Genomic DNA, 6,149 nt, shown 5'->3' with positions numbered 1-6,149 from the left:
AAAAGGAATATTGATGTGGAGTTGCTTGAACAAACTCAGGAACTTCTTATACTGTTCATCCCCTTGGTTATTTTTCAATCTAGAGGGATAAGGGATTCTTGGCTTGAAAGGTGGGGGTGCCACCTCTTTCTCTTTGCTTGTTCCCTCTTCTACCTCTATAACCTTGGGTGCGTGTTCTTTTGGCTTCTCACTCGAAAGCCTACCTTCAATCTCACGACCACTTCTCAAAGTGATCGCCTTCACGTGCTCTCTAGGGTTGGTCTCCTGATTGCTCCGCAAGCTTCCATGTGGCCTTTTTGAGAGAGAGACTTCACAATTTGCCCCACCTTATTTTTTCAAGGTTATGCAAAGAGGCGGTGTGGTTGTGAAGTGTAGCCCTCGATCGATTCAAACCTTGTATTTGCAGATTGCACAAATCTAGTCAAGTGCTTCTCTAAGTCATTCATTCGGGTTTCCAAAACCCGAGACTCGCTTTTTCCACCGAGGGGCTTGTTGGTGTTGTTGGAAACCCGGTGGCCCCATGGCCTTTTTGTGGACCCCTCGATTACTCCATGAGAAATTGGGATGATTCTTCCAACCCAGATTGTAGGTATTGCTATATAGGTTTCCTTGAGATCTCATGCCATTACCTACAAAATCAACGTTCTCCACCGAAGAAACATCACCGATAGAGATTGGGCAATCGGAGGGAGCAGGTCCTCCACCATACCCGGTGCAATTAGTCACGTCTACCACTCTATTTGAAGTTAGAAGATCTAGCTTCTTACTCAAATTTTCCACTTGAGCCGCCAAGGAAGTTACCGCATCTATTTCATGGAGACCGGCCACATTTTTCTTCTCCCTAGCATTCCATTGGTAGCTGTTTAACCCCATTTCTTCAATTAACTGACGAGCCTCATCGGGTGTCTTGCTACCTAAGGTACCTCCTGCTACCGCATCCAAGAGTTGCCTTGTACTCGGGTTCAAACCATTATAAAAGGTCTGAACAATCATCCACTCTGGGAATCCGTGTTGCGGGCACTTTCTCAGGAGCTCCTTGAACCTTTCCCTTTTCTCGAATAGAGACTCCAATTCCAACTAAACAAAGGATGAGATCTCATTCCTAAGCTTTGTTGATTTTCCGGGAGGGAAATAATGGGCCAGAAAAGCTTCTACCATCTCCTCTCACGTGGTAATTGACGCCCTTGGTAATGAGTGTACCCACTGCTTCGCTCTCCCCTTTAGGGAAAATGGGAAGGCTCGCAACTTGATTGCATCATCCGTCACCCCGTTTATCATCAGCATATCACACACCTCAAGAAAGCTCTCTATATGACTGTTCGGATTTTCATCGGCCAAACCATTAAATTGTGCGGATTGCTTCAACATGTGGATGAATGTCAGCTTCAGTTCAAAGTTCTGAGATGTAATTGGGGGACACAGAATACTCGACTGTGTCCCCAATACTGAAGGTCTGGTATAATCGGATAATGTTTGCTGTTGCTCATTCTGTTCTGCCACGTTTTCAGATTCTTCACTTCTAAATCAGCTAAATTAGACTGTTCTTGCACAGGTTCTTTCCCTTTTCTTCTAAGTGTACGTTTAAGCTCAGGATCTCCTTCAATCAATATCGAGGGATTCCCTTGGGTCATAACCTGGAGCTGTACCCAAAAAGAAAGAAAAAAAAATCAGAACGATGATAGAATAAGAAGATATGAAATAGAATTTATGGTGAAATAGCTAAAAAAACAAAGTGCAAAGTATCTCTAAATGCCTACTCCCCGGCAATGGCGCCAAAAACTTGACAAGGTCCCTTTGCGTATATCCCGCAAGTGCACGGGTTTGTCAAAGTAATAATCCCGGATGAGCGGGTATCGAATCCACAGGGAGTAGGGAATAAAAACACTTAATCCGCTTCTTAGCTATGTGAAAGATCAGTAGTGATAAGTGTGACAATGTTTCAATTCTCAAAAGTAAAAACAACAAGTAAGAGAGCATGAGTAAAGGAGAAGGTAAGGTAATCGATAAAGATGGGGTACTCGGATAATGCTCCGCCTAGGACAATCGTTTCAAGTGTAAGAACCCTCTATTATGCTTCCTAATCAATGCAATGATGAGTCGTTGAAATCCTTAAATACATAATCCCAAATCTAAGGTCAACTATGCCTAACTCAATACATGTCCCGGAGGAGAGATTAGATAACCTCTCAACCTCGCACTCGAACAGAGTTGCAATGACCTCTAGGGATTCCAAGTGATAAATCTCTTCCTAATTATAGACCTAACCCTTTGGTCCAGGTGGAAGGTCCCTAACAACGATTAAGCCCTAGATACTAAGATCACCTCAATGCTTCACTCCATTGCACGCGCAACTAAGCCCCAGTGGAGGGTCATCCCTTAGATCATTCACTCTATTATGGCCACAAAGAACTCGAAGAATGGAGATAGAATCTATCACTTCGAAGGAGAAAGTTGACGCTCCTGTACCTCTCGACTCACCCTCTCAACCCTCTCCAACCTATCTTTGTCTAATGATCGTGGTGTGTCACTCACTCACAAGGTTACCAACAAGAGCTCTCAACCCTAGTGTCACTATAGGGGAAATGTTCATACAATCCAGCATTCAAGGTTGGAACTCACAATAAACATCAATTAATTGAAAGCATAATAAAGAGATTCAATGAAACAAATACATCCTAGGGTTCATAAATACCAAAGTACCCACTAGGGGTTTAGCTCTCCATGGAGCTAAGTACAATCAAAGAAATAGAATGTAAAAGCAATGAATCCGTAGAGAAACCGCCTCGATAGTCGTGTTGATGGTCTTGTGGCAAGTCCTCTACTCTTGTCCAAGGATTCCCTTATCCAGTATAGGATACGCCTCGACGAAAGCTCCCCTACCAACCTTCTTCCAAAGGAATGATGATGTCAGAGCTGTAGAACCTCTCCAAAACCTTAGCCAATACCTCTCAAAACCCCAGCCGAAACCCTCTCTCAAGTTGTTGAAAAGATGGAGAAAAGAATTCTGAAATCGGGGCTGAATCGGCTTTAAATAGGGTCGAATCGAGGCACCACACGGGCCTATGGATTTTACACACGCCCATGTGGAATTTCCACACGAGCGTGTATAATTTCCACACGCCCGTGTGGATTCTCTGAAATTTCGCTTTTTCTCGACGACTATGAACAGGCTTTGCTACAGTACTTCCATTACAGTGCTCTGCTATAGTACCTGGCCTAAAATACTTCCCGAGTCCATACTTTCATCGAGGTGATGCAAACGGGCACACGTTCACGTCGTGGATCGCTTTTGCTTCTTTAATGACTGGACAAGTTGGTGGAGATCTTGTTCTATGTGCATAAGTCGGAATGCTTGAATGTGACTGCCCTTGTGTCCCTCCAAATGGTTGTGTTAACTCAAATACGAGGAGGTTGGCACACACTCTAGCATCTCACACCCGACCTATGTCTTCGCGTTTGAACCTTAGCAAGATTTCCTCTAAAATCGGTGCATTATGATCCACATTGGTTTCTTACCTTCATACTCGGCCTCACAACCCTACCTGCCGAAAGTAACATAAAAACACACATATTAGTGTAAAAACCCAAGAAAAGTAATCCTCAACATAAGGAAAGAATGCTTCGCATTCATATCACATAAACACTTATCATTTTTCAATCGTTTTGATTTGTTTTTCTTTCTTTGATTGCAGCTCCATGTTATGACCCGAGGCAACTCTTCGACATTGGTTGAAAGTGACCCAGAAATTGAAAGAAGAACTCATAGAAGGGGAAAGGAATCTGTACAAGAATAGTTAAATAAAGCTGAGATAAAAGTTGAAGGGTCTGACAATAAAACTAAACATCATGAGCAGTAGAGGACACTCTCAAATTATACAAGACCCGCAGTTCTTGGCACGCAGTCTAGCATTTTGTTGCCAACGATTATGGCTTTGAACTTTGAGCTCAAACCAGGCTTCATCCAGATGTTACAGCAATCAACACATTTTAATGGTTTGGCCAATGAGGATCCGAACAATCACATCGAGAATTTCTTGAAAGTGTGTGACATGCTCAAGATTAACGGAGTCACAAATAATGCCATAAAATTGAGGTCCCTCCCATTTTCCTTAAAGGGGAGAGTAAAGCAATGGCTGCACTTATTGCCTAGAGCATCGATCACTACTTGAGAGGAGATGATGGAAGCTTTCCTAGTTCGATATTTCTCTCCTGGAAAATCTGCAAAGCTTAGGAATGAAATATCTTCTTTTGTGTAAATGGAATTGGAGTCTCTTTTTTAGACATGGGATAGGTTCAACGATCTCCTGTTGAAATTTCCTCAGTATGGGTTCCCCTAGTGGATGATTATCTATACTTTCTACAATGGTTTTAACCCAAGCATGAAGCAATTACTTGATGCTGCAGCAGGGGGTACCTTACGTAGTAAAACCCCTAAAGAAGCTCAACAACTCATTGAAGAGATGGATATGAATAGTTATTAGTAAAATACACGAGACAAGAAGAAGATAGCCTGACTTCATGACATCAATGCATTAATATCATTGGTAGCCCAGGTTTAGTCCTTTAGCAAGAAGTTAGACACCCTAACTTCTCCTCGATTAGCAGAAGTGATAAGTTACACTGGTTGTGGGGGAGGACATACATCATCTGATTGCCAGATTGCTATTGGTGGTACAACTTTTAGTCGAACAGGTGGATTTTTGTAGCCAATACAATGTGAGGTCAAGGAAATCAGTATAGCAATACCTATAATCCTCGGGTGGAGGAGCCACCCAAACCTTTCTTGGAGTAATCAGGGGCAACAGAAGACTACAACACCATCGGGTTTCCAACAATAACAACAAGCCCTGAACATGGAGAACAAAGTTTCAGGGTTGGAAAATCGGATGACTGATTTAGAGAAGACTTTAACCAAGTTCATTCAATTTCAGACACAAGATTTAAGTCGGTTGAAGCCACACTTCACAACCACACTGCATCCTTACATAACTTAGAGAACCAAGTTGGTCAAATTACGAAGTCACTTTTGGAAGACCTCAAGGAAGTTTACCTAGCAACATAGAGAGAAATCCAAGAGAACATGTGAAGGCGATCACTTTGAGAAATGGTTGTGAACTTGAAAGTAAGCTCCCTACGGAAAAGATGAGGTTCGAGTCACCATAAAAGTAGAGGTTGAGGAGAACACTAAAGAGAAGGAGGTGGCATCCCCACCTTACAAGCCAAGAATTCCTTACCCTTCAAGGCTGAAACATGACCAAAATGATGAGCAATGCAAGAAGTTTTTGGGTCTATTCAAGCAGTTACACATCAATATTCCATTTGTGGAGGCGTTGTCTCAAATGCCTCGCTATGCAAAATTCCTTAAAGACCTCCTGACCAAGAAGAGAAAGTTGGATGAGAGTGCATTTGTGATCTTAGATGCCTCATGCTTGGCGGTGTTGCAAAAGAATAGGCCAAACAAGAAGACATACCCCGATGCCTCATACTCACAGGGGTATTTTATTTGCAATTTTGTTGAAAAGAAGGCATTAGCAGATTCAGGAGCTAGAATTAATGTCATACCTTATACATTCTTCTAAAAGCTAGGTTTGGGAGAACTAAGACCCACTCAGATGACTCTTCAATTGGCTGATCGATTAGTTAGACATTTGAGGGGTATCACTGAGGATGTACTTGTGAAAATTGACAAATATATCTTTCCTGTGGACTTTGTGGTGTTAGATGTTGATGAGGACTTCAAGGTTCCATTAATACTTGGGAGGCAATTCTTGCACACTTCCAAAGCTATCATTGACATGGACAGTGGAGAATTGACACTAAGAGTTGGAAATGACAAGTTGACATATCGCCTTACCGAAGCTATGCGATATTCTCTTGATTTCGATGATACTTTGTATTTTCTTGACACCACTGATGAGTTGATTGATGACTATGTCCAAGAAATGTTGTGTAACCCATTTGAGGGGTGGCTAGATCAAGAAGTGGAGAATAAAGAAATTTTATCACTTGGTCTAGAGGACAAGTTGTAACCTACTCCAGGAGTTATGAAGAGGATGATTCAAAAGCTCAAGAGGATAAGGAGACGTCACAAGAAGCACCGCAATGTTAGTGGGGATGAGCATTCATGAAGTAAGGGCGATGAACCCTTG

General features: G+C 42.3%; 2 non-coding genes across 2 annotated transcripts; one reads left to right on the top strand and one right to left on the bottom strand.

Annotated features, from left to right (window-relative positions):
• Positions 1-1,003: 1,003 nt before the first annotated feature.
• Positions 1,004-1,110, top strand: LOC120275026. Its single transcript, XR_005541052.1, has one exon. It is a non-coding gene; the product is annotated as a small nucleolar RNA R71 (small nucleolar RNA).
• A 3,113-nt stretch (positions 1,111-4,223) lies between these two features.
• On the bottom strand, positions 4,224-4,330 carry LOC120275024. The gene has a single exon (XR_005541050.1). It is a non-coding gene; the product is annotated as a small nucleolar RNA R71 (small nucleolar RNA).
• Between the last annotated feature and the right edge of the window lie 1,819 nt (positions 4,331-6,149).

This window comes from Dioscorea cayenensis, chromosome 13 (genome assembly GCF_009730915.1).
Source record: "Dioscorea cayenensis subsp. rotundata cultivar TDr96_F1 chromosome 13, TDr96_F1_v2_PseudoChromosome.rev07_lg8_w22 25.fasta, whole genome shotgun sequence".
Taxonomy (NCBI): Eukaryota; Viridiplantae; Streptophyta; class Magnoliopsida; order Dioscoreales; family Dioscoreaceae; genus Dioscorea; species Dioscorea cayenensis.
The sequence above is the reverse complement of the archived record's forward strand: the minus strand, read 5'-3'. Positions and strand labels throughout refer to the sequence as shown.